The sequence below is a fragment of the Protopterus annectens genome, chromosome 3.part0, assembly GCF_019279795.1.
Source record: "Protopterus annectens isolate FY-2018-M chromosome 3.part0, PAN1.0, whole genome shotgun sequence".
NCBI lineage: Eukaryota > Metazoa > Chordata > Ceratodontiformes > Protopteridae > Protopterus > Protopterus annectens.
Genome location: NC_056731.1, coordinates 1,742,516,909 through 1,742,542,172, shown reverse-complemented (window position 1 = coordinate 1,742,542,172; position 25,264 = coordinate 1,742,516,909). Strand labels below are relative to the sequence as shown.

Sequence of the window (25,264 nt, the reverse complement as noted above, 5' to 3'; positions counted from 1 at the left end):
GCCCCTCCAAGGTTTATATACATTATGTCTAAAATCATTACTAAACATATCCAGTTCATTGTAATAAAGAGACTAACAGAAGGTTGCATTCCTTCCATTTGTGAGAAAAATTATTGTATCTCTACATGGGGGAAGGGCACCCAACTCCAGTTAAAGACAAGTATTGGTCAAAATATTGGAAAAAAAGATGTGCAAATCCATTGCTCTACTTATCTAAGTTGCTGATACATTCTAACTAGCATGGTTCATGTGCCCTTTTCTGATAAACATGCTCAACATTATCTATAGCAAACATAAGACTCAGAAGTTGCAATAGTCCTTGTGTATATGTCTGATGAATCTGACACAATGTACAACACTATACTGACAAGCCAGGCTGTTGTCTGTCAACATCTCTTTTTCTATCATCTTTTCCTTTCTTTAGTTAACACTGCCAGAGCTCCTAAATGTTTAGATGGAAAGATGTCCTAGACCACTGCTGCAGAGCATCTAACAGGGATTAGTCCTAGGTCCAACAAAATGAACTACAGCTCATACGCTAAGAACTAATAACAAGGTAAAAACAAAAAGCCAACCACTTCTTCCTGAAAAGTGGAAGCTTAAGTTATACGTTTAAAACAAGTTTGATATACAAAATATATACTAGAGTTGTTAAAACTTGTGAAAAAAAGATTTGGGGTACAAAAGATTGTTTTAAACCACTTTTTTTATAACAAAGGTTAGCCATATTTTGTTTTCTTTTTTGAGATGGTCTACTAGTCTCGCAGTGCTCTCCAAATATGTGAACAACATCAGGAATATAAGGCAGCATAACTCCTAGTTACTACAAACTCCAGATGACTCAACCCCTCACCTCTACTGTTTCACTCTATCCTCCAGATGCACTTCAGTCTGACTGCAGCTTGATTCACTCAAATAATTATCATTGGTCTCCATCTTAGTAAAACAAATTCCCAATTTCTGTTAAAGACCAAAACATTACTCAGTTGCAGGCCAGGTATGAAGAGCAAGCCAACCGTTTGAATAGAAGCAACAAATGGGAGTACCAGCTAAATTGGTCAGATGCTGTGGATGACTTTATAACAAAATACTACTATAATTAATATTACCAAAGAGTAAAACATCTTGATGGTGTAAGAATGCATCCTTCATAACAACTTGGACTCCTTGGATTTGAGTTTGCTGTTTTGGAAAGCTTCCCTATCACAAGCACTATGGGACTCTGGTCTGCCAATTCACTTACTATGGCACATCCTTGAGATGTGGAAGGAAACGGGATCACCTTGCAAATCTTCAAAACAGACAAAGGGAAAATATGCAGACTCCTCACAGAAGGCATTCCAAACAGGAAAGGAAAAATCAAACACTGTAACATCAGCTAGTGTGTCAAGCCTGACTTTCAGATGGCCTCAAAGATACTTGGTCACTAGGTGACTCGGCAGGTAAAGTACCACTTATTACCGGACTGCATAATATAGCCCATGGGATGTGAAAATGCGGTGTTCTGTAATGCAAAGCATGTCAAATTTTATGCAAGGTTACATATATATTTATATCTGGCCCCATATGGGAAATTAATACTAACCACTCCCATGTGCTCTCCTTTCTGACTCTTCTGTACTGTTAAGTTTCAGTCCTCTTCAGGGAAGACAGGACAGGCTACAATCAGCCTACCCCAAAAGAATGGGATCCGCAAGCAGTCTCATCAGAAAAGAATCACCACTATTGCTCAGGGGTACACTCAGACATTTGTTTGTATGTTTGAGGAGTCAGACACTGAGGTCAGGTTTGACATCTGAAACGTCTGCCAAAAACAGTTCTAGGATAAAATCTTAATGGACCCATTTGGAGACAGCCAAGGGATGATGTGGATAGCAGTCCTGTTACCATCTGTTCTGCATGACCATGAAGCAAGTTGCATATCCTATTTATTATGGTGACAATATTTTACCTTTAGATCCCAGACTTCACATACAATTCCATCAACAGCATGGCGCACAGTACATAGTATATGCTGTGCATTGTAGGGCAAGATGAAGCAATGATTCAGCATGTCCTTTTAAATGGGACATATACTTCTGGCAAAGCTAATTCTGCTACGAACTTAAATGATTAGTTACCTTGGTGGTCAGTCTGACATTGCAGGGCCTAGTGGATACAAAGCTACAGGATGAAATGTACACTGTGTATCCTGAGTCTCTCCAGCAATACTCCTTTTATTCTGAGTATTTGAAGAGCCTCAGTTGTGTACTGTTGGAGCAACACTTTTTGTCAAGGTTACATACATTTGTTTTTAGTTTGTTGTTATGATAACAGTGTTCATTAATTTTCTATAGTGTTCGCAATGTTCCTTAAATTGTTGGAATACATTCATAAAATGACTATTCTGTAGGGTTTGTATACCACTTCTGACATGTTTTACTACTGCCTACTAGGGCCTAGTACATTTACAGCTACTTACTATGGCTGCTGTGGTCTGAGTAGTTTCCATACCACACATGAATATCAGTTTCAAGCCATGTGTTCCCTCTCAATGAGCCTTCCTTCGTTTTGCACGCACATTTCCTTTGCATTTCATTCGCAATTTCTATGACCACTTTGCATCCTGAACTTTATTTGGATTAGAGTCTGCTGTTTTGGAGAACTTCCTTATCAGAAGCACTGTGGGACTCTGTTCTGCCAATTCACTTACTATGGCACATCCTTGAGATGTGGAAGGAAACTGGGTCACCTTGCAAAACTTCAAAGAGACAAAGGGAAAATATGCAGACTCCTCACAGAAGACATTCCAAACAGGAAAGGAAGAACCAAGCACTGAGATAGCAACTGTAGTGTCAGGCCAGACTTTTAGATGGCCTCAAAGATACTTTGGCAAGTCACTAGGTGACTTGACAATAAAAAGACCACTCACTACAAGATTGCATAATATCGCCCATGGTAGGGGAAAATGTGGTGTTCTGGAATGTAAAGCATGGCAAATTTCTTGGTGCAGTATTCACATTTTTTTTTTAATTACTTTTTTTTTTTTACTTTATGCCAAATTGTCAAGAATCTCACGAGGTATTTGTGGAACTACCTGATATTGCTGATTTACATTTCCTGCTGCGTGCCAATAAAAAAAATTAAATTTGTTCTTTTGATTTACTCATGCACAGTAATTATTTTTTTAGCTTCCATTAGTAATGGATGCCATTATAATGTCTAGTTAAAAAAAAAACACCACACTGTACTGGTATGTTAAACTGAATGCGATTGTTCTAAGATAAAGCACTGCAGTGCTTTTTTTGGGGGGGTGTCCATAACAAATGTGCTTACATCCTGCAATGTAAATACAATGTTCTAATCTGATAGCTGTGCTTCTGTTACAGACATTTGGAAAAACATCTAGAGGATTAGGTCTGTCCAAACTTTGTGGAATGTTCCAAAATTCTGCAATGTTAGCACCAAGGCCCATGCAACCCAATTCAAACAAGGCATGTCTAAAGAGGGGGAAAGATGTACTGCCACATTCATGGCAATCTGCTTCGCTAAATACACAAGGGCATGGTGATGGATCACTGCTGCAGTAAAAAAATACCTGAAGAACACTGTACAAAAGATGGACACTGTTGGACAGGCAAAACCGTAGTCTAATGCTGCAGCTACAACAGCATTATATGCTGCTAGAGAGGAGCTTGAGTGGGACATCTTAACAGCAGGGTGTGGTTCCAACATTCCAATTTTAAAAAAATGGATCATATATCCATCTGTGAACGAATTAAAATGTATATAAAAAGGACTGGGGAGAGCCCTATATTTCACTGACATTGTTAAAAATGTGTGAAGAGCCAATTGATGCAAAAGCTAAAATTGGTGCAAATCATCATGTCAGAGCTTTAAGGAGACAAGTCACACACTGTCAACACAACAGAGCATACATTCTACCGCAACTCAGTGTGTGATCAAGACTCACAAGAACTGCAGCATTGAAGAGTCAAATTAGTGCTTTTGTCCATGGCAATGTACACCATATGATCAAGCATTTCAGTGGCACTCCTAAAGGCATCATTAGTGATCCTGTGTTCCACATGCTTGGTAGACATGTGTTGTCCCCTGCTGCCAACACACAAACTGACAATTATAAAGTTGGTAAACAAGCTTGTCACACAGATAAAGGATGTCTTCAAAATGCAAACGAGAATCCTTAACTTTTGTTTCAAGAAAGGAGACCACAAATCCCAGTCTTGCTCCCACCCTTCACTACGTGGAACATGGGGTCCGAGACCGAAATATCATCCAGCACCTGTCCAATACATAAACAAATTCTTCTCTAGCAATTTTAGCCCCATAAAAACATTGAGACTGGTGTTACAATTCTGTTTCATCATGCGGTAGTTATTCATAAGTCACTGCTGAAAACGCCACAGGGTATGGCATCTAGCACAGTAACGCAGTTTTAAAATAGGCCTTTAGCAGTGTTAGTTTAACCAACTGCTTAGTCTCCATCAGACTTGAGGAAGCTCATACAAATAGAATGCTGGTACTGTTATAGAGTATATAGTATACTCAATCTGTAGTTTTAAGCAGAAATCAAAACGTCATTTCTTCAAATGTTTTTTACAGCAGCACAAACTGAGAAGCCACTTTGCAAGTAATCCTAAATGCATTAATTCACCAAAAAATCCTTCATACCAGACCCTCACAATCTTGCAAAACTCAAACAAATATTCAAAAGACATAGCGGTTTCTTCCCTAAACAAAGTTTACTTGTAATAGACTCAGAATACATTTGTCAGAACTTGCAGGACCTCCCAGAATGATCCAATTTTTTTGTGGATTAACAACAGTTAGCAAAATTCTAACTCCAGTATAGCCAAGAACAGCTAGACAAGGAATCTGGATTATAGCGTGTTAACTTCACATGCAGAAAGATAATTCCTGTGGATGGCAATCTAGAAACAGTACTGCTAACATAGTAACCATTTTCACTTGCCATTAATGAGGAACTACTGAATAGCTGCAAAAATAGATATGATACTTACTTCCTTTTAATGCCTCCCTGTTGGGCAGTATTGCTGCACTTAGCAAATGGCATCTGTAGTCACTCAGTATGGTAATTTTTTTAAAAGGAAGCTTTGTGTTGGTTTCCTAGGATGTTTTTGAGGAAAAGTTATCCCTCAACTACAAGGCAGTACAGTGGTACCCATATACAAATCTTCCTGGTAATTAATATCATTAATTAGGTCACTGTAACAAACATAACTTGCCCTGATGAAAAGTAAGCTGAAAACCATCTGTGACAAGTTGAATGAAATACTTCCAGTGATACAGCAGCTAGCAACTTGAGTTGAAACAAACTGCCAACTTTAACTCCCTGTTGTTGAGTACTATAAAGAAAAACTAGCACTATGACTTATTCAGAGCTGGGTTTGCTATGCTGATATTTGGAGTACTTTTATTAGTAGCCCATGTAATAAGTTTTTTAGTGTGTTTTAATTTACTGAGAAGGCAACAGCAATGATTTAGATTAAGTAGTACTCATAGCTGAAAATCATTCCAACTTAAAAAAAAAAAAATTAATTGGGTAACATTTCTGGTATATCACTCATACCACGGTTGAGCTCCAAGGAAAAAAAAAAAAAAGGAGGAATCTTAAAATGATCAGAAGACGGACACTTTTGCATAGTAGGGCTGCTGACCTATTTAAGCATATATATATATATATATATATATATATATATATATATATATATACACACACACACACACACACATTATATATTTGTTTTGTTAAATACTGTGTACTCTGTTCAACCCTGTACAGAAGCACAAGGGGGAAGAAAAACACAGGTAATTTAACAAACTATGAAGTAATGTGCACCTTAAACCTAAAAGTAGTTTCTGATTTTCATTCCTGATTCAGACACAGAATTCCAAAAGTCAGGAACACGGTAGAAAAAATGAACTACAAGTCTCTAATCACATTCTAGGGGCAGCTATGAATTCTACCACTAAAACACAGCTATCAAGTCTGATGGAGTACTGAAAACTCAAGAAACAAGCAGTGGAAATTCTAAAGAATAAGGATAACATATTAACCAAACCCAAAAAAAACCTGGAAATAGAGCATAAGACTGGCAAATAAAAGTATATATTGCAATAAAGTGACCCATATGGATAGAGAGCAATGTAGTAATCCTGTAGCAAGTCTTCAAAGTTTTAGATACTTAACTGCAGGGAATATTATGGAAATAAACATTAAACATCTTAAAAACAGCTGCTAACCTGCTCTTTAGTTACAGAATGTCAATGATGAACACACCCATAGAGTGCACCCTTGCAACCAACTCCCTCCACCAGTAAACCGTTATGGGGTGGGGGGCTGAGTAGCCACTGAATCGTATAGCTGCAGGCAAACCTGAACTTCAGGGATTAGCATCTGTCCACTCAAGGATGAATTATCAAGCAGTCAGAGATAAATACATTTTCCCGTGTATTTCTGACAGGACTACTTTAAAAGCACCACCTTCAATTGACATTTCTTTGTGAAAACATGGATGTGTGTTTGGCCTGACAAGTTAAAGCATCTTTAAAAAGGCAGGTTATTGTGTTAGATGCTAACAAATGCATTAACAAATGCATTAAGTCTTAGGAATAAAAGACAAAAACTTGTTTCATAACTTTTAATCGCAAGTTCCATTGCCAATCTTCCTCACACCTACACACTTTCATGGTTTCTGTAACAGAAAGTGAATAAATCTGTAGACTTTTTTTTCTTTCAGCCCAAGATCAATTTTAAGTTGGGGCTGTTGAGCTGACACCCTGGCAAGGCATCTGGATTTGGCAGTTTCACCAAATACCAGTGATTTCTTCGGTACTACATATTTCACCTTACACAATAAAGGCTCTCTCACACTAGTGAAGGCTTACTACTGTGTATATGTTAGATGTCCGATCAAAATTTTGATGTAATGTCATGCTGACTCTACCCCTTCCATACAATACATATGGCATATTCATCAGTTGCCCTTACAGTTCTAAGGATTGCACTGTACTCTCGGGTTCTAATAAAGAAAGGCATTGGCATCTCAACTTTCTTTACATCACAGGAGCGGATAACAACTTGCAGTGGCAGCTTTCTATAGCCCAATAAAGCTAAGTAAATATCCACTTGATTAGAAGTACCATATTTTAAAGTTTGCATCAGATACTGTACCCATTGAGAATATTTTTGATTTGAAGGGACATAAAAACTCAATCTTTTTAAATACTGGAAGTACCGACAGAAATTAATGTTTTACGAGATTGGCTTGAAATGACAACACATGTAGGAGAGCAATTACATTTCTAACTTTCTTTACACTTATGCAAATGCATACCCTTTTCCAAGATCTTAAGCATTTTGTTTAACTATGATGGAACCATTACTTTTTCAGCTTAGAAAAGCAAACCCCAAATGCAGCAGATTTTTGTTTGTGTATATAATATGGCTGAAACAATAGATACAAAAGCTTTAGATTATCTGTTCACCCTGACATTATGGATTCTCTTAACATATAAGATTGTGAAATGCAGCCAAGTCTTTACTTCTTGCAAATTCGACAACACTAATGTGAGCTGCTGAAAGAAGATCTTGAAACATTGTGAGTTGTAATTCAGATAGAGGCACACTACTGAAATGTTAAGCAGAGCCTATTTGCCAGTTTATACAGACACTTCAGAAATAGGACTGACATCTTTCCAAGAGTTTATGGACATTTTCTTTTATTAATGTAACATTTACAACATACACAGAAAAGAAATTCAAAATCACACACACTTATACAATGTTAGGAATACATTTAATCAAGGTAATCTTATACAATTAACATATGAAGATTCTTGGTATTTCAACATTTCAAGGCTATTCCAACCACTACAAGTCTTGGTGTGTACGGAATGATTTTCTGAAGACATTCTTTAATATTTCTTATACATGTTATCTTGGAACATCTGACAACCAAAAGGTTACAGCCAGCATTCCATTCCCATTCTGCGCACATCTAGTCTGATCATTTGTCAGACCTATTGCTGGATAATCAATAGTCCTGCCCTTTTGGAGCAGGAATGGACATATTTTCTTCCTTGCACAAGTCCCGTAGGCAATGAGAAATTAAAACATTAAGTCTGTGCAGAAGTTCAATCCCTTCATTAGACTGAAGCTTTTTGTCTGTTCTTCTGATTAGCTCCAGACTATATCCTGCTTCAGCAACTCTCAAGGGATACAGTTATACTGCAATTAATAAAATCAACTTCAACAGTCCGCCTCCCCAACCTGAGAACAGGTTGGTTAACCATGCCCATGTTGAACTATCGGCCTCTTTGGCCTTCGAGTTCAGAAACGTTGAATCCGTTCACGATTGCTTTCAATTTCATGCCAATTATCGGGAAAAGAAGTACAGCACTCCTCCCAGATTAAAGCACAAGTTCCTCCTTTTGCCGCTAGGGTGAAGTAGAGCCATACGATTTTGGACGACTACAGCTCTCATAGCAGTCAGTTCAGTCACTAGTTCTAAGGCAGAAAATGTAGCGTTGCTTAATATTCCGAGCAATTTACTCAGACAGTTCTCAGTTCCCAAACTGATTTCACTGCTCTGTATGCTGGACAAGTCCATATAGAATAGTCCTTTAGTGCCAGCACGAGCCAAATCATGATGATAGATCCATGAAGCTTCAACATGACCTACCGGATTGGTAGGCTTCTTGACCTCTCGAACGTTCCGAATTTTTCCGAGGTAAAAGCAGATACATGTTGAATAGCTGGGACTAGGTAACCTAGGAAGCGGCTGCCAGACCAGTTTCCTGGAAGCCATTTATAGGCTTTTCTACCACACACAAAATACAACCCTTCTTCCAAAAGCATAGTGGAAATGTTAGTGGTAACATTATTATTGAACACTACTTGAGAGAACACATCATCTAACTCTAACTTGAGATGTTAGAGTTGAGTAATGTCAATGTAGGGCTCTTTTCAAAGCTCCATACCTCCTTTGGCCCCAACATCATTCCAGTCACATTACAGGTCTGCCAATATGAAAAATTCTTGAATGGTGCAGATACAGAGGCCCACCACACAGAATAGGACACAGACCTGTCCCATGCCATAACATTGACTGTAAAGCTGTGTAATTAGTAATGGCACACACTCTCCAAATTGTTATAGTGCAATTACTTGAACAGACTTTGATTCCCTTTTGTTTTAGGCATAAAATGCCTTGCTGTCGGTATGCTAAAGTCAGAGATGCAGTTCAATTTGAATGTATTTGTTTACACAATCCCCTGAAGTAAAGGATGGCTGAATAGTTGTCAGTAGGTAAAGGACTAGCTGTCATTGGCAGGCCATCATGTGAAGTGGGAAGAGCTGCACAGATCCAGCAATCCGGAACATTGAAGGTGGAAGCATAGACATGTTTAATGGCCTGGTAGGTGTTGAAAGGTGGGTGCCAAATAGCTTGCTTGGCAGAGTGTGTTGTTGGAGCAGGAAATAAAAATGGCCACATTAAAAATAACAGTACAACAAGAATAACTACCAAAATAGCTGTTCAGTACTTGTGGAAATTGTGGTTGAGGTTGCATAGTATCAGGAGTTTGGGGTTTTCCGAACAGGTAGATGCTAGGCATTGGCAGGTGCTGGTACAGTATGGCTTAGAGTATGAGTAGCAATAGGTGGAGAGTCTGGAGTTGGTAAAGGCTGTTGATCTTCAGATGGCACAACCTTTTTGACGTGAGATGTGAATCCAGGTGGGCGAGCCTTGTAGTCGCACCGCTGTCAGTAGAACCAGGAAGGGCCCCTTCCAACAGGGTTGAAGCGCTGTTTCGAGAGAAAGACTCGACTTACACCCACTCCCCTGGTTGTGGCGCGAAAGAGAAGGATCAGGAATATGTTGAGCTGCTGCTACCTGGCGGTGATGAAACTGTAAAAAAGAGAAGTGCAATATACAAAAATATCATTATCAAATGCATCATACTCAGAGAAAGGCTGTGGTGGTGTCATGGGCAGGGAGCACCAAAACGAGTATCAATTCATAAAGTTTTAGCAACTGAAATGGCATCATTCTTAACACATGGGCAGGCTTCTAACCACCCAGAGAAAACAGTTAAAACATATTTGAAACTAGTACAAGGTGGGAGTTCAATAAAATCCCATTGCAAACACAGAATGATCCCAATGGTTTTGGCAGTGGTTGTGCGGGAGCCATAGTGCCTTTTGAAATGTTATACTGTAAACAAATGGAGCACATGCTCAAAAAATGCTGCACAGAAGCAGAAAGCTCTGGGGCAAACCAATCCTTTTGGATTGGTTTTATTAAAGCTTGTACCCCTACATGGGCTGGCAAATGATACACTAAGAATTTAACATGGATATTGGGCAGTCCAATCTGCCATCGGGATGTTGCCAAATAAGATCAGAGCATTTAAAACAACCTTGAGCCAGCCATGTTTTTCTTTCTGATTCTGGTAATTTATCCTGTAAAGCTTTTAACACTGTGGTATCAAAAGTAACCATTTGTTGCAGAGGCTGCAGAAAATGTCCCTGAACAGTTTGAGAGAGCAGCCTGTAGCAGCCCAGTCAGCTAAATTATTGCCCTTAGTTTCAAAGGAGTCATTGGATTGATGGGCTGCACATTTAACAGCAAGTTCAGAAGGTAACAAGTCTTGTAGCAACTTATTAATATATAAATGGTTCTTAACAGGTGCCCCAGAAGATTTTAAAAACTCTTTCCTTCCACAATATACCAAAATCATGAACACCACCATGGGCATAACTGGAGTCCGTATATATAGTAACAGACTTTTCCTTAGCTATTTTGCATGCATTTGATAATGCCACTAGTTCCGCAGCCTGGGGGTAATCGTGCTGATCTTAAAACTTCAGTCGGAGTACAAACCAACCAAGCAGCTTGGAATTCACCAGAGTTTGTTCATAAGCAGGATCCATCAACAAAAAACTAAACTCAGGATTTTGCAAAGGAGTGTCATACAAATGTAACCTAGGAGAAAGAACAGAGTTAACTACAAGCATACAATCATGTGGTTCGCCCTCATCTGAAGTTGAAAGAGGCAGGGTTCAGTGGTGGGCAGCGTAGGACTTGTAGGGCAGGATTATTTATTCAACTTAATTCATACTTTGAGGCGTGAATGTGAAAGATACTGTTTGCTTTTAAAAGTAACGTTTGAACTGCTAGTACAGCATCATGTTGCTAGTATAGTATGCCCCAGGGTTAGTGGGGCTGCCATATCAACCAAGACAGCAGCAGCTACCACAGCCTGTAAACAGGCTGGGTAACCATAGGCAACTGGATCCAGCCGAGTGCTGTAGTAAGCAATAGGCCGGTAGCCTCCAGTGCATTGCTGGGCTAAGAGACCCAAGGCAGTCTTGTTTTGCTCACAGCAAGAGAAAACAAAAGGTTTGGAATAATCTGGCAACCCTAAGGCAGGAGGATTTACCAAGGCTGTTTTGATAGCCTGAAGTGCCTCTTCATGCTTTGACGTCCGGGGTAAAGGTTCCATAACATCCTTTAGGAGTTGTAACAGGGGGAACCGAAGTCTCCAAAAAGTTAGGCACCCACTGGCTGCAGTACCCTGCTAGGCCAAGGAATCCTCGAAGCTGCCTCTGGGTTACAGGGAAGAGGGGCACTTTGAATAGAAGTTATACGATTTGGGAGTATTTGACGAGAACCCATTGCAATTATATGCCCAAAATACTACACCTTTTCCTGAAAGAATTGTAAATTTTGATCCATTTACTTTAAACCCTTGTGCAGCTAAAAAGGGCAACACTAAAAAGGGAATCCTTCATACATTACTTACTATCTGGTGAAGCTATAAGAATATAGTCCACATATTGGACAAGAACTGAATGTGATGGTAGTTGCAGATCCTGTAGCAGTCTATGCATCTCTCTAGTAAATAAGGTTGGGGACTCTACGTATCCCTGGGGCAATTGAGTCCCAAGTATACTGCTGACCTGTATAGGTAAATGCAAACAAATACTATCAAGATGTACTGGATTAGAGAAAAAGGCTGATTAAATATCTATGATCGTAAAAGATTGTGCTGTAGGTTGGATACAGCTCAAAATAGTAGCTGGGTTTGCTGCAATTGGGAAAGACTTCACTCAAGTCCTGCACAAATGCACAAATCTGTAAGCCTGTTTGCCAGGTTTTTTTACTGGTAATATTACATGGGCTTGTGGTGGGTACCATGATCCCTTGCTGTTCCAATGCAGAAGTGACAGAGGCAATACCAGATATAGCCACAGCTGTCAAGAGTATTGTGGCACTCATAGCAACTTTGCTCCTGGTTTTAGAGTTATTTTTACAGGAGTAGCTGAAGTCACAAATCCCACATCATTCTCATGATTAGTCCACAGGTGAGAGGGCAGGGCAGGGAATATAAACACCTGTTTCTATCAAGATCTGACTGGATACACATGGTCTGTAATGTGATAGTACCCTGGCAGCCTTGGACGAAACTATCCTGTTGATCTGAAAGTACTTTGAGAAACTCAATCAGCTGTGCAAAAAATGGTGCCCCCCTCATTTTGTAAAGCAAGTCTCTCCCCACTAGATTTAAAGGTGCTGAGAGTCCTACTAAATATGCATGGTTATCTTGTAGTGGTCCCAAAGTTACTGGGACTGGAAGAGTTTTGGAATACTCAATAGGTATACCAGAGACACCCACTCCTCTAGTTATTTTGTCGGAGAGGGGACCATTCATTGCTGCTTTACCAGCTAGCATAGATTTAGTTGCTCCGGTATCAAAAACTGATACGGTTTATTTTTTAACTAGTAACATAACATGTGGGCCATCCTGATCCACAGGAATAAACGGGCACAACTGCTGCTGTTTCTGTTCAGGGAACCTTCATTGTGGTTGCTGTCAACTGGACGGAGTCCAATTAGAATTCCACTGATGTGACACATCAGTGGGTGGGGAGGTTGTTCATCTAAATACAGACATTCGTTCCTCCAATGGCCTGTTTGGCCACAGTTGAAACACTGTCTTTTTACTTAAGTTCTGGGGTGGTGCAGACTTGTTTCCTGCCCCTTTGTGTCCACCCCTTCCTCTACCTCGCTGACCATGCGGCTGGCCAAAAGCATTACACATTTGAATTTTGTACTTTAACTTTTCCTGCAAGTCCTTCTTTTCTTTAACTAAGTGGTCAGATAGGTATTGTACCTGCTGGACTAACTCATGTAATCCTAAACTAGGCCAGTTTAAGCACACTTCCTTTAACTTATCCCTCACCTGGGGGCATAACCCATCTAAGAAAGCAGCAGACAATCCGCTCTGTGCCGGTCCTTCAGTGGGCTCTGGGTACCCAGAATAAGCCTCAAAGGCTTCAGTGAGCAGATTTAAATATTAGTCTACAGGCTCATCTTCTTTCTGTATGACAGATTTAATTTTGACCAATTAGGAGTAGGCAGGACTATTACGGTGATAGCATAGATGATACATTGACTGACTGCCTCAAACCCATTTCCCCCTTCTGTATTGTGCTTCGGTATTGGGGTAGGAAGTTTAGCATGATCCCAGATTAGTTTCATTAAATCAGCTGGGACAGCGTATTGAAGGACTGCTCTAACCTCTTCTATGGTAGGATTTTGCAGACAAATGTCCTGCTAGTACACACTGGAACTTTGCTGGGTTTGTAAGGATGGGTGGGAGTGACTTAGTAATAGTTTGAAAATCAACTGCTGACCACGCCCTAAGTACTACCTACAGTTGCCGGTTGTTCCGCATCCCTAGCGAGCGCTGGGTTCAGAACTTCTCTCAAGGGAAACATTCTGTCAGCATCTGATGAGTTATCAGGGCCATAATAGCAGTCACCATCATCTATCATGGCAGGAAACTGGCCAAAATATTTTTTCTGATTTAAATGAAACCTTCCTTTTTCCTTATAAGATCTAGGCTTAAAAAACATTTGTGCCTTTGTCTCCTTTTTTACCTTACGAGTCGTCATGTGTGATGTCTTTTCCTTATCCTGTTCTTCAGTGTCCGATTCACTAGACTGACCTCCCTTTGCCCGATCTCCGCTCCCGGTATGAGCATGCCCCTCACCCCACTGGCTACCACTCCCTGTCGTAGAGCTCATAGCTCTTACCTGGACCGGTGTGGGCTGATATGGGGGTGGGGCAAACCAAGGATCATCTTCAGATGATTCAAGTATTTGTAATTTACTTTATTCTTTTACTGGATATAATCCCTTAAAGGGTGGTTCCTTCAGTCACTTATCTGCTACATCTAAATTACTCGCAGTGTGTTTTAGTTTTTAAATTTCTGCCGATTATCTTCGAGACTACTAATTACTGAATCCTTTTCCCTTTCCTTTGCCTCTAACATCCAGTCACTGAAAGCTGCCCAATATAACCCTGCTATTTTTCTTCCCTTTTTTCTCTCAATTTTCCCTGCAAATTTGTCAGAATATTTTTATTAAAACTACCATTTTCTGGGAAGGTGAGATCACCATCATTTTTATTAAGGGCGATCCCCCAATTTAAAAACATGCAATTGTCCCTGGACACACGAAAAAACATACAACCAGCTAGTGTACCTCTTACTTGCTTTTATTGTTGCCACACTCGCTCCCATTGTCACGCAGAAAGCTATACTGTATTTTACAGGTTTAGCCAAGACGTTGTGTAAACGTAGTTTTCCCCACTCTGTCACCTGTGTTTCGTTTTAATCCACCACTCATACTGCACAATCAATAGCAGAAAAGTGCATGCCACTTACCTTAAGACGATGAGAGAAATCATGTCATTTCTGCATTTGAAATTTGTAAACACACACACTTTGAGACAAGCAACACTGTAGTTTGTACTAACTCATGCCCAATAATTTCCTAATATTCTGGCAGTCCAACAGAAGCTTCATCTCATACTATGGTATATGGTTTGCACATTACTTGAGAACATGCACATTTCAAGGGAAAACAAAGAGAATCCATATACAATTACAAAATAAAAATTTGTAGAAATTGGCCCCAATTTCCAACACACAAGTCACGAGTCTACAAACTGGACCAAAAGGTAGAAATATGCCTAAAACACGTTAGCGCTTTATGTGCCAACCACTGCCTCATCCTCAAAGCAAACCTACTATAAAGCTCTCCTCTCAACATTAGCCACCTTCAAAATCCAGACTTTACACTTTAATCACTGACCACTTTAACTACTGACCACTTTAACTGAATTGCCAGCAACCAGAGAGGACTCAAGATTTTGCCCACTGCTGTTACACAATGACTGTATGGCTACAATGACCACCATACTTTCACCCACAAGGCCTTCGCTAAAGCATCCCCTAAACTCTGAACTGCAATTACCCACAAGGCCACCGTAATTACTTTCCTAAGAAAAAAATGTCCATCTTTTTTTTTGCTTTGAAAAAAAAAAAAAAAAAAAAAAATCTGGTCCTATAAATTAAAACCAAGTTCATCCCAAAAACGCCCTTTGCTCACTATCAAATCTGTAATTCAACCCTGTTTTGGTAACAGTCATGCACATTTAAAACTGCTTTAATCAGTTCTACCTATTTTATAAACAGTTGAATGAAATCTGTAAACAACCAAACTATACAAAAATGCTCTGCGCTTTGTGACACCATTGTATAGGAAAATGGACCCCTGCACCCCAATTCATTGATGTACAAAAATGTGGCAAAAATGGGGTTGATCCGTTTTGCCAGTCTGGTGCACCACCAATAACTGTAGCATCAGCAAACAAAATGCAGTGCAGAAAAGAAAAAAGTTCACAGGCAATGATAACTGCTGGACACATCTGGAGTAGAACAGGTGAAAGAAAAAGGCACTGGGACAATTCCAAATCAATTTACACTTGGGTCAAGGCACTTAAACTTGCAAAACAGCTCAGAAGGTACATAACTTAGGAAGGCAGCTTGTGCACATGATGTGTATCAAAAGGCATGCAAAACTTCTTTGGTATTAATGTCCTAATATAAAAAGCTACACATTCATTTTTAAGGCAGAAGTAACCATAGGAGCAGCAAGCGTGAAAACCGTGATGTGCCATTACTGAAGTTCCACAGCAAATACACGGTGGTGGTTCAAAAACACTGTTTTCGCAGCCTAGTTCTCCATCACCCACTATTTGGATAGCATAGACTTGTTTGCACTGCAGACCCCCCCTTATTTGCAGGACTGGGGTAGCATTCTTAGAAAAAGCGAGATAGATCATATGTGCAAAGAGTAAGTATATTTAATAGGCTTCATAGACATTCCTCCCACACACATTGCTATGTAGGAGTTTAGTGTTATCCACAATTTGAGGTACCCTATTCCTTTCTAGCAGTACACCCATGCAGTGGTGTTCCAAGTTTTTGGGTCCAATTCATGACATGGGGGGGGGTTTAGAGCTTGGTTTTGGGGAATTATTTAGTCCCCATTAATATCACTCTGTAAAAATGTTTTTTCAGTTATTTTTGTGCAATGCCATTCTACAAAGTCAAATAGCATTAAAAATATTGGCTCTTTATAGTTGCCAATGTAAAGAGAAGTTTGTAAAACAAAGCAATGTTATTTTGTACATCCCAAAGTACTAAGATAGCTCCTCACAACTGAAGTATTGAATTTCCATACGGTGGATTTTGAAAATATTTTTTCATCTTAAATATATTGGACTGTAGCTGGATGTGTCCCTTACCTTTGTACAATACCTGTCCACATGGGTGCTAAATTCTCCTAAGATAGCAATCCTAACAGATTGCCAACTTCCCAAGGAAACAAGGAATACATTACTGTACTACATTACCATTACATGCACAAATACTGAAAGCTGATGCAGACTGACCTCAAAGCAGTGACAAGTGGAGTACCACAGGGTTCCGTCCTGGGACCTCTCCTGTTCGTTTTCTACTTCTCTGAAGTACAGGCTAACACAGACTGCCTCTGGCTAACTTTACTATGGCTCCTAGTTTGCAGTCATCTGCAAAGTCCCCAAATGATGTGGACATCCTACAGAAGGGCCTCTGATTTTCCTGTGCACTTGTCAAGCAGAACCACAGAAGTGATCCCCAGGGTGAATTTTCCCCCATTACCCATCCAATCAAGATTTTTCTTGAAGAGTGCTAATGAGGAGCTCTGTTTGACATAGATATGTAGTCTGTTCCAGAGTATGGGAAGTCTCTGGGACAGGAATCTATCCCTCCAGCATCTTCTGTTTATTGTGGTGACAAAGTTTAGGTCCCTAGAGTGCGTAGCTCGGAGGGATTGGGATTTCTTTAAGTGGAGCATGTACAACAGCTCTGGGTTTGACATAGCTTTGTATGTTACGCAGAGATGGCCACTGGAGTAGGCGATGTGCAATGGAGTAAAGCTGGAGTTTTTTTGAGTCTGTCTGCGTAGGGCATCTGTTTGAGGCTGGTAATCCTTTGCGAGGTATTTGTGGCCTTCCCAGTTGTTGTAGATGTCTTGTGAGGTACATACTAAAAGGACCGTTGTACTCTATAATGGGTCTAATGAGTAGAGGGGAACAATTACCTCTTTCTGGATGAGAAACCTTTTGTGATGGTGTGCCATGTAGAAGGATTTCCTGATCACTGTGGCGATGTGATTATCAAAGGAGACTACTGTCCACCTGTGTCCCAAGGTCTCACACTTGGGTGTTAAGTAGACTACAGCGTATGTGGTAGTTCATGGGTACAGAGTTTTTTTTACCAAAGGGCATTACTATGCACTTTTTGGCATTGAGCTTAAGACCATGTCTTTGACACCAGGCATCTGTCTCAGTGAGGCCCTTTTGTAGGATGTCCACATAGTTAGGAGATTCGATTATGGCTCCTAGCCAGCCAAAGACAGTCTGTTTGGTATCTACTTCTCTGAAGTACAGGCTAACAGGAGAGGACCCAGGACTGAACCCTGTGGTACTCCACTTGTCTGATTTGGAGTCTGCTACTTTCACATTGTAGTGAGTTTATCTATAATTCCAGAGTGGGGGATGGTGTTGAACGCCTTGGCAAGATCTAGACAGGCTGTGTGAACCACCTTACACTCATCTATGGCTTTGGTGACTACTTTCATCTTATTTTTCTTACTAAATATCACAACAAACATTTCTAGCCCCTTTACTGTAATGCTGCTTCAACTTGTAAAAATAGAGCACTTTGTTAGAATTAACACTTGCAACATTCATGATGGGAGTTGGAGGACAGTGTGCGGCAGCATTACATGAATATTACATTTGTGGAAATCAAGCTTATCCCTAGTTACCTATAGACTGATCTGGTTATTATATTGGTAGTCTTATTCCAACTATTTAACAAACAGCAACTTACTAGAAGTAAGATTTACAATGCTTGTCTCAGACAGTAAAGATATTCCCCAATCCAGAAGGAAAAATAGACCCAAGTACATCATAATACTGAACAAACTGCTTTAAAGCTTGTTCATATGGATTTCTCTGATGGGGTAATTTCTGCAGCAGGTATTGTACCTGCTTATGGGAAGTGGAGTCACTCAATTATCCAAGCTCCTGGAAATATCATGCAATTCCACTTGGAGTCTATTAATTTGATACCCCAAGAATTGATTGCAATGCACAGTGCTACACAAACTGCATGGCACTTGACTTCACCTTTGCTTCTAAAGCTGGTATATACATGCTTAAAACAGAGTTCTGCTCTTATTCCCAGTAATATTGGTGCCATCTACAGTCACCTAGAAATAAATTCAAAACATTGCTGAATATTCACATACCAAGAAGTGTATAGTCCCCCAAAGGGCATGGTTGACCAGTCTCTCCTCTGGATGGGGAGGATGGAATTTAAATTTTTTCATGCTTACAGCCCTTATGTTGGATCCGCTTCTCTTTATGCTCAATGCACACATTTTAAATTGTTAGAATCCAGAAAAAAGTGTAGACACGTACACAAGTAAAACTGTTCACTGACCACTAATAAAAATAGTACAGTAGAAGATTAATATTGCAAGATATGACATACATAAAAGCATTGGGGGAAATGTTAATATACACCGTATTGAATGCATTCCCAGTGATTTATATTCAGATTTGCTTTTTTTCCGTTCTATCAAGGCACACAGGTATGTTTTCATTGCAAATACGACAATATTAAAAAAAAGTGTGAGGATTCTCTCTGCCCCTGACATGCACAAAGTTATTTGGTACCTTAACATATTCCAGGGAGTTTGCTTTTTAGAATATGTATTGCAGAATTAGCCATAAACCCAAGTCCCATACAACTGGCACAAGCTAATCCTTGCTTAGATCATGGTTTGATTTCCATCTGCCAACTTCTGCCACCGCTTGACTCGAGTGCAAGTTTCAAGATCACCGTGGCATAAATTAAACACACACTCAAGTCGGCCAAAAACATTGTACTGCTTTGTTAGTAAGCAAAAAAAAAAAAAGCCAAAAAACACAAACACTACCTTTTACCCACCAAAAATAACCCACTCCCAGATCTGGTTATTTTTAACATAATGCTATTAATACTACTTGGAGGGGGGATATCAAAACTCTTCCTGCTTGTGAAGTGGCTGAATGCTGCTGCATCTTTCCCTGCCCAAAAAATTCCAATTCATCTTTAAATGAAGTATGGGCATGTGAACACAGGCCCAATGAGTCTGTGGTCAATGCTGAATGATAGAGTCATTTCCTTCCTACTACAATTACATTAATCTGCTTCCATCTAGTGGTATGACTTCCCAAAGTTGTTCCATTTCAAACAGGCCAAGCATTTACATTTTGAATATTCTAATGTTATAAAATCAGTCATGCTACTAAACTTTTTTTTTAGATCCCACATCATTTATCATTGCTACTGATTTTATCAGCTTCTAGGAGTACTACATGCATTGCTACTGTTCACTTCATGTTAGTTCAACACACTTGTTACTTTTGTTCACAGAAACTAGGATGTAGCTGAAAGACCAAAATGCTCAAGCTCCCTTACTAGCCAAGCAAATACAGTTCGGAAATTTCTATCGGAATAATATGCAAGGTCATACAGATGTTAGGAGATAAGAGCCAAGATAAGGGACAGTACAGGATAAAAAAGGTGCATTTTTCAAACATGAAAAAACAACTCTAAAAGACAAAGAATAAGAAAACTAAGGAGCTAGTCAAATTAAACCAAAGGAAAAATAGCGAGAAACCGAAGTTGAAAGATCACTGCAAAAATAAAAATGAATAGAAAGCAGACTATGGACAAGCCACCACCTTAAGAGATTATCCATTGCTGTAAGAGAGTCCCTCTATATTGTGAGCTTAAACACAAATGGATTATATCCAGATCTAGGGATGCCATTGTCCCAGTTTACTCAGCCCTCATTAGGTAGAGTCATGGAATATAATGCTCCCTCACTATGCCAGTAATTGACTGAAAGGCCTCCTTTGGTGCATATCTGTCCTGACACATGCAGCTGCAACACCCACAGAGATACCTCGGCTAAAAAGGATACAAGGCCTAAACAAATTAATTGAGACCAATTCTGAAAAAACAGAACAGTTTTTAGGACAGGACACAGAGGACACCGCTGCTCTGAACAGAATCCTCATCCGGGTAAAAACAAAGCTCATCCCTCTCCATATTCAAGCACAAATTGGTTCTGTAGATACCAAGAACATTTGCCACAGGACTACCCACTCTACTACTTCTGAGTGGAGAGAAAAGCAAACTTTTGAACGCTTAATCCTACACATGGGTCCCCATCCAGTTAACTATGGTATAATCCTAGTTATTCACAACATGGATAATTCATTAATTACCGACCATAGGATGAGCAAGACCAAGCCAACACCAAACAGGTTGCGTTAAGCACCAAAACAGAAAAATTGTCTAGGCTTAAAATGTCCAGCACAGGCAGCAAAACATGAACTTGTCTACGAACCTATAAAAAAAAAAAAAAAAAAAAAAGCAGGGTTCAAGCACCAAAGCGCAGTAATTAAAATGTAATGTCATCATCTGCACTTAGCTACTTTCCCCCATATTTGTTAGCTTTCAAATAACAGTATATTCAGACTTTTGGACTATTGCAACACACACATCAAAATGCAATACAATATTTTGTCTGATACAATACTATAATTAGATGTTTACAGGCTATCAGCACTACAGAACAGAGTAATTACTGAAAACTAGTGCAACTTTTTTTTTCACTGAATGAAAAACTTGCACAATCATGAACCACCAATACACCAGTTAGTAGGGGACAACAAAAAACTAAGACAGCCAAGTATAAAAACCACATCAGAAAAATAGGTACTCGTGTATTATCGCAACCACCTTGTAAACAACTCACTTGTGATACTCATTTCTCAGTCACATGGTGACAAAGTTATTCAATGTTATTTTGGCACTTTCTCCATTTACAACCGTTTTAAATCTACCCAGATTTGTAGACTGCTGTGCTGGCATTATTTCAGGCTTTGTCCACATTTCTTGTACTACGACGTTGAGAGGCATGTCTGTCATTACTTAATTCCAAAAGCTTACGGCAGAAGTGTCCTACAAGTGACAATGCCCAGTTTTATTTTAGTTAGATAAAACAAGCATATACATACATCTCAACTGTCCAGATGCTCTCACGTCTACATTTACCACATAGCTTTGGTGCGTTCCTCATAAAATGTGAGGTTTTGTAGCAAATCACGGTGATAATCTGAGCATTGATTATGTCTCCAACTATCGGAAAGCAAACTACTTACACAGATGAAATCACTTCAGTTCCACTGTGTTTATTGGTAGAAATTTGGATACTTACATTATCTATGACCTGTTCCTTGCAGTTTAGCATGGTGAGTGAAAAGGGTCTAAAACAGTTTACTTGCATATCCAACAAAATGCCTAGTTCAGTGCTGTAAGGGTCATAGTTTTTAAACACACACAAAGATGAACACCCAAAGACATCAATGCCACAAATTATGGGAAAAAAGTCAGTTTCTTACACTCACTCAATGACCCAGAATAAAATAAATTTTACTAGAAGGCAGGGACACTCATTTGATCCGTAGACTGACTGTGGCAGACATAGAATTCCCATCATGTAAACATATAGGAAACTCTTAGGCTTTCAGTTGAAGACTTTACCCATAGTAAATAAATGCATAGATAAAATGCACAAATTTGTGGTGGAAAAAAAAAAAAAGATCTGAAATTGTTTTATATTGCGTGTTCCCATCAGTATAAGACTTTGGGACGATAGTTGCTAAATTAATCCTGGTCCAGAGTCAAGTGCTTTATCACCCACAGACAACAGTTCCACCACCTTTACCATTCAACTTTCAGCAATGGTTGTGAAGTCTAACTTAATCTTTAACAGACCCTTAATGAAGATGTGCCCTATGATTTGCAGCCAAACTGCTTAGATTGATCAGTCAAATCAGATATAACCACCCAGTCGTGGTTTAACTAGGACTTGTCCTGCGACAATAGTAGGAGAAACTAAAGGTCCAGATACAAGGGAGTATGTGGTGTAATTGACAAGTCATGAAATTAAAAGCAGCTTTCAAAACCAACAAGTTACCAGTTACTGAATTATATAGACAATGATTACCAAGTAACTGGCTGTGATATTTTGAAGGGGCTTGGAGGATCAACAAACCCATACCAAATGACTGAGTACAGACCCATAAGTCTCACTAGTCTTGTATGTAAAGCCATTATAAGAATCATTGAGATTAACAGAGATAGTAAACCTCAAGACACTGGTCCCAACACAGTTTGGTTTAGTCAAGGGCAGATGATGCCTACTCAACCTGGTGGACTTCTTAGAAAAGGTCACCAACACAACGGATGAATGCAAAAATCATTCACACTACCTACCTTGACAATACCCCACACAGGCATGGTTGACACTAATCAAGAGGTTAGGTACAACCCATATGTCATTCAGTGGATGGACAACTAGCTCACAGACAGGACCCAAGAAGTTAGAATTGGAGAGTCCACCTTTACAAAGCAGCCAGTCAAAAGTGGAGTCCCTCAGGGATCAGTCCCTGGACCGCTCCTTTTTGGCATTTACTTCTCAGAAGTAAAGGCCAATGTCAGTGGGTTCTAGCTGACTAAATGCAGATGATCGCAAATTAGGAGCGGTCACTGAATCTCACACTGACAAATGTTCTCCAGCAGGGGTGGACACAGACAAGCAACTGGTATCAGAGGAATGGACTAAAACTAAATGCCAAAAAAGTCATAATGGTACACTTTGGGAAGTCATCCATCCCTGGTAACTATCATATTGACGACACACCCCATAAACCTGACCCAGTAGTCAGGAACACACTGGGATAATACTCTAGCCTTTGATCTCCACTTATCTACAGTGGTGAAGAAATAATTCTCTGTTCCACAACTTATAAACAAATGGTAGGGCATCTAAAGCCAAGGAAATCACTGTTACACTGTATTTGGAATTCATCAGACCTATCATCGAGTAGAATGCTCCCTTCGGTATGTACCTAACAATGCTCCCTTCGGTATGTACCCAACAAGGCATATCCAACAAGTGGAACATCCACAAATATTACTCACTAAAAGAATACAGGGTGTAAATAATAGGTCCTATTTATTATTTTACATTTGTTGACCGTGAGAGTCCAACTGGACAAGTCCATTTTCAGTGGAAGTCCAGGGAGAAGAGCTCCAAGAGAACAATTTATTACAGACACAAAGTTAAGGACAGGACTTTGACATGCAATATTTCTTAGAATATAGGATACACTCATTTTCGACTATATAGTATTAAACTTTAGAAGATATTACAAAACATGACATTACTGTAATCAAGGCCCTATCCCTGTTTTTGGGATCCTACAGGCTTTTGAGGGGAGATCTATGCCTGGTATACAGGGCATTGTCACACCCCACTCTAATGGACCTCCTGCATATCTACAAAACAAATGGAACCAGAATTACCCATTCTAAAGACGTACACCTTGCCCATGATGCAAGTAGGATATTCTAGAGAGACGAGTATGTAACGCAGAGACTACCTCATCTACAGAACAGGGTCCACATCCACGTAAAGCAGAGTTCATCCCTAACTCAATCCAAGTGGAACTTAGGCAATTGGATGGAAAACCAGAAATAAATTCCTGGTTTGGCACCCATGTCTGTAATGGACAAAGAACCTGTAAATGGTTAATCTCCCAGGCCTATTCTTACACTTATCAAAGGAATCAGAACTTGTCAAATATTTGGGATGCATAGCTAGGCTTAAAAAGGCCTTAGCAAATACCTATAAACCTACACTTACTACAGTTAAATATTTTTTATTATCTCTGGCTGTAGAGAGAGTTTTCTTCAAACAACACCAATTCTAAAGCCTTGTGAGAGATTAAAAATGAAAGTATTGGTTATAATGCAATATTTACATCTGAATACACACACAACTCCACAATAAAAACATTTCTAAGTAAACTAATAAACCAAAACCATACATACTCAATTAAAAAAAAATAAATACTGTTCTTAAACTAACGTGTCATACTACTACAATTTGCAGCGAAAATATTTTTTTTTATCTACCTCTAAAATGTGGAGCCAAAATATTTTTCTGTGTATTTCTTAAAAAAATAAGTAAAATTATAGATAGATATACACACACACACACGCGTTTTGCATTCAGTCTCTGTATGTGTGAAATGACGCTGTATATGTGTGCTTGTTTTTGTATATTTAGAAGAGCTTTTCTCCCCAAGCCTCCGTTGAAAATGAACATGTATTTAAATCAGATTTTCCCGATCAACAAATGTAAAATAAAATAAAAAGCAGTAATTCATCAAAATATTTTAAGTACAAAATAACAAACAAATACCCTATCCTCTTCCTAATTAACGCTGCTAACAAGCGTTCCACATTTGCCTAGTGGCTCCAAATTATGAACTCGCACTCTACATTCTAAAAGACAAAAAGAATGATAACATAATAAACGTATTACAAACCAAAAGCAAATATTGACAAGCAGCGTCCCCAGCAGGTCTTACCGCAAATATTAAAATAAACATACACATTTTACAGCAGAAACATGAACGCAAACGAATAATTCACTAAACATAACTCACACTTTATATTAATAATATTTTTCAACGCAAATAATGCAAGAAGAAAAACGCTACCTAAAGAAAAAGCCAGTGTAAGAATAACTTACCAAATACAGAGATTTTTCGTCTTGAGACCTTCAATAAAAACAGACTGACGTTATCCAATAATAAAGCACGCACACTACATAGCTGAATCTGATTCGAGCCGTAGTGAATACATA

The 25,264-nt window shown here is 39.2% G+C and overlaps 1 long non-coding RNA gene across 2 annotated transcripts; it reads right to left on the bottom strand.

The window, feature by feature from the left end:
• Nucleotides 1-9,847: 9,847 nt before the first annotated feature.
• Nucleotides 9,848-25,193, bottom strand: LOC122796997. Of its 2 annotated transcripts, none has more exons than XR_006364022.1 (2): nucleotides 25,151-25,193; nucleotides 9,848-9,932 (listed from the first exon to the last, which is right to left on the bottom strand). It is a non-coding gene; the product is annotated as an uncharacterized LOC122796997 (long non-coding RNA). The 2 variants fall into 2 exon arrangements; XR_006364021.1 differs by lacking the exon at nucleotides 25,151-25,193 and adding an exon at nucleotides 25,065-25,142.
• Between the last annotated feature and the right edge of the window lie 71 nt (nucleotides 25,194-25,264).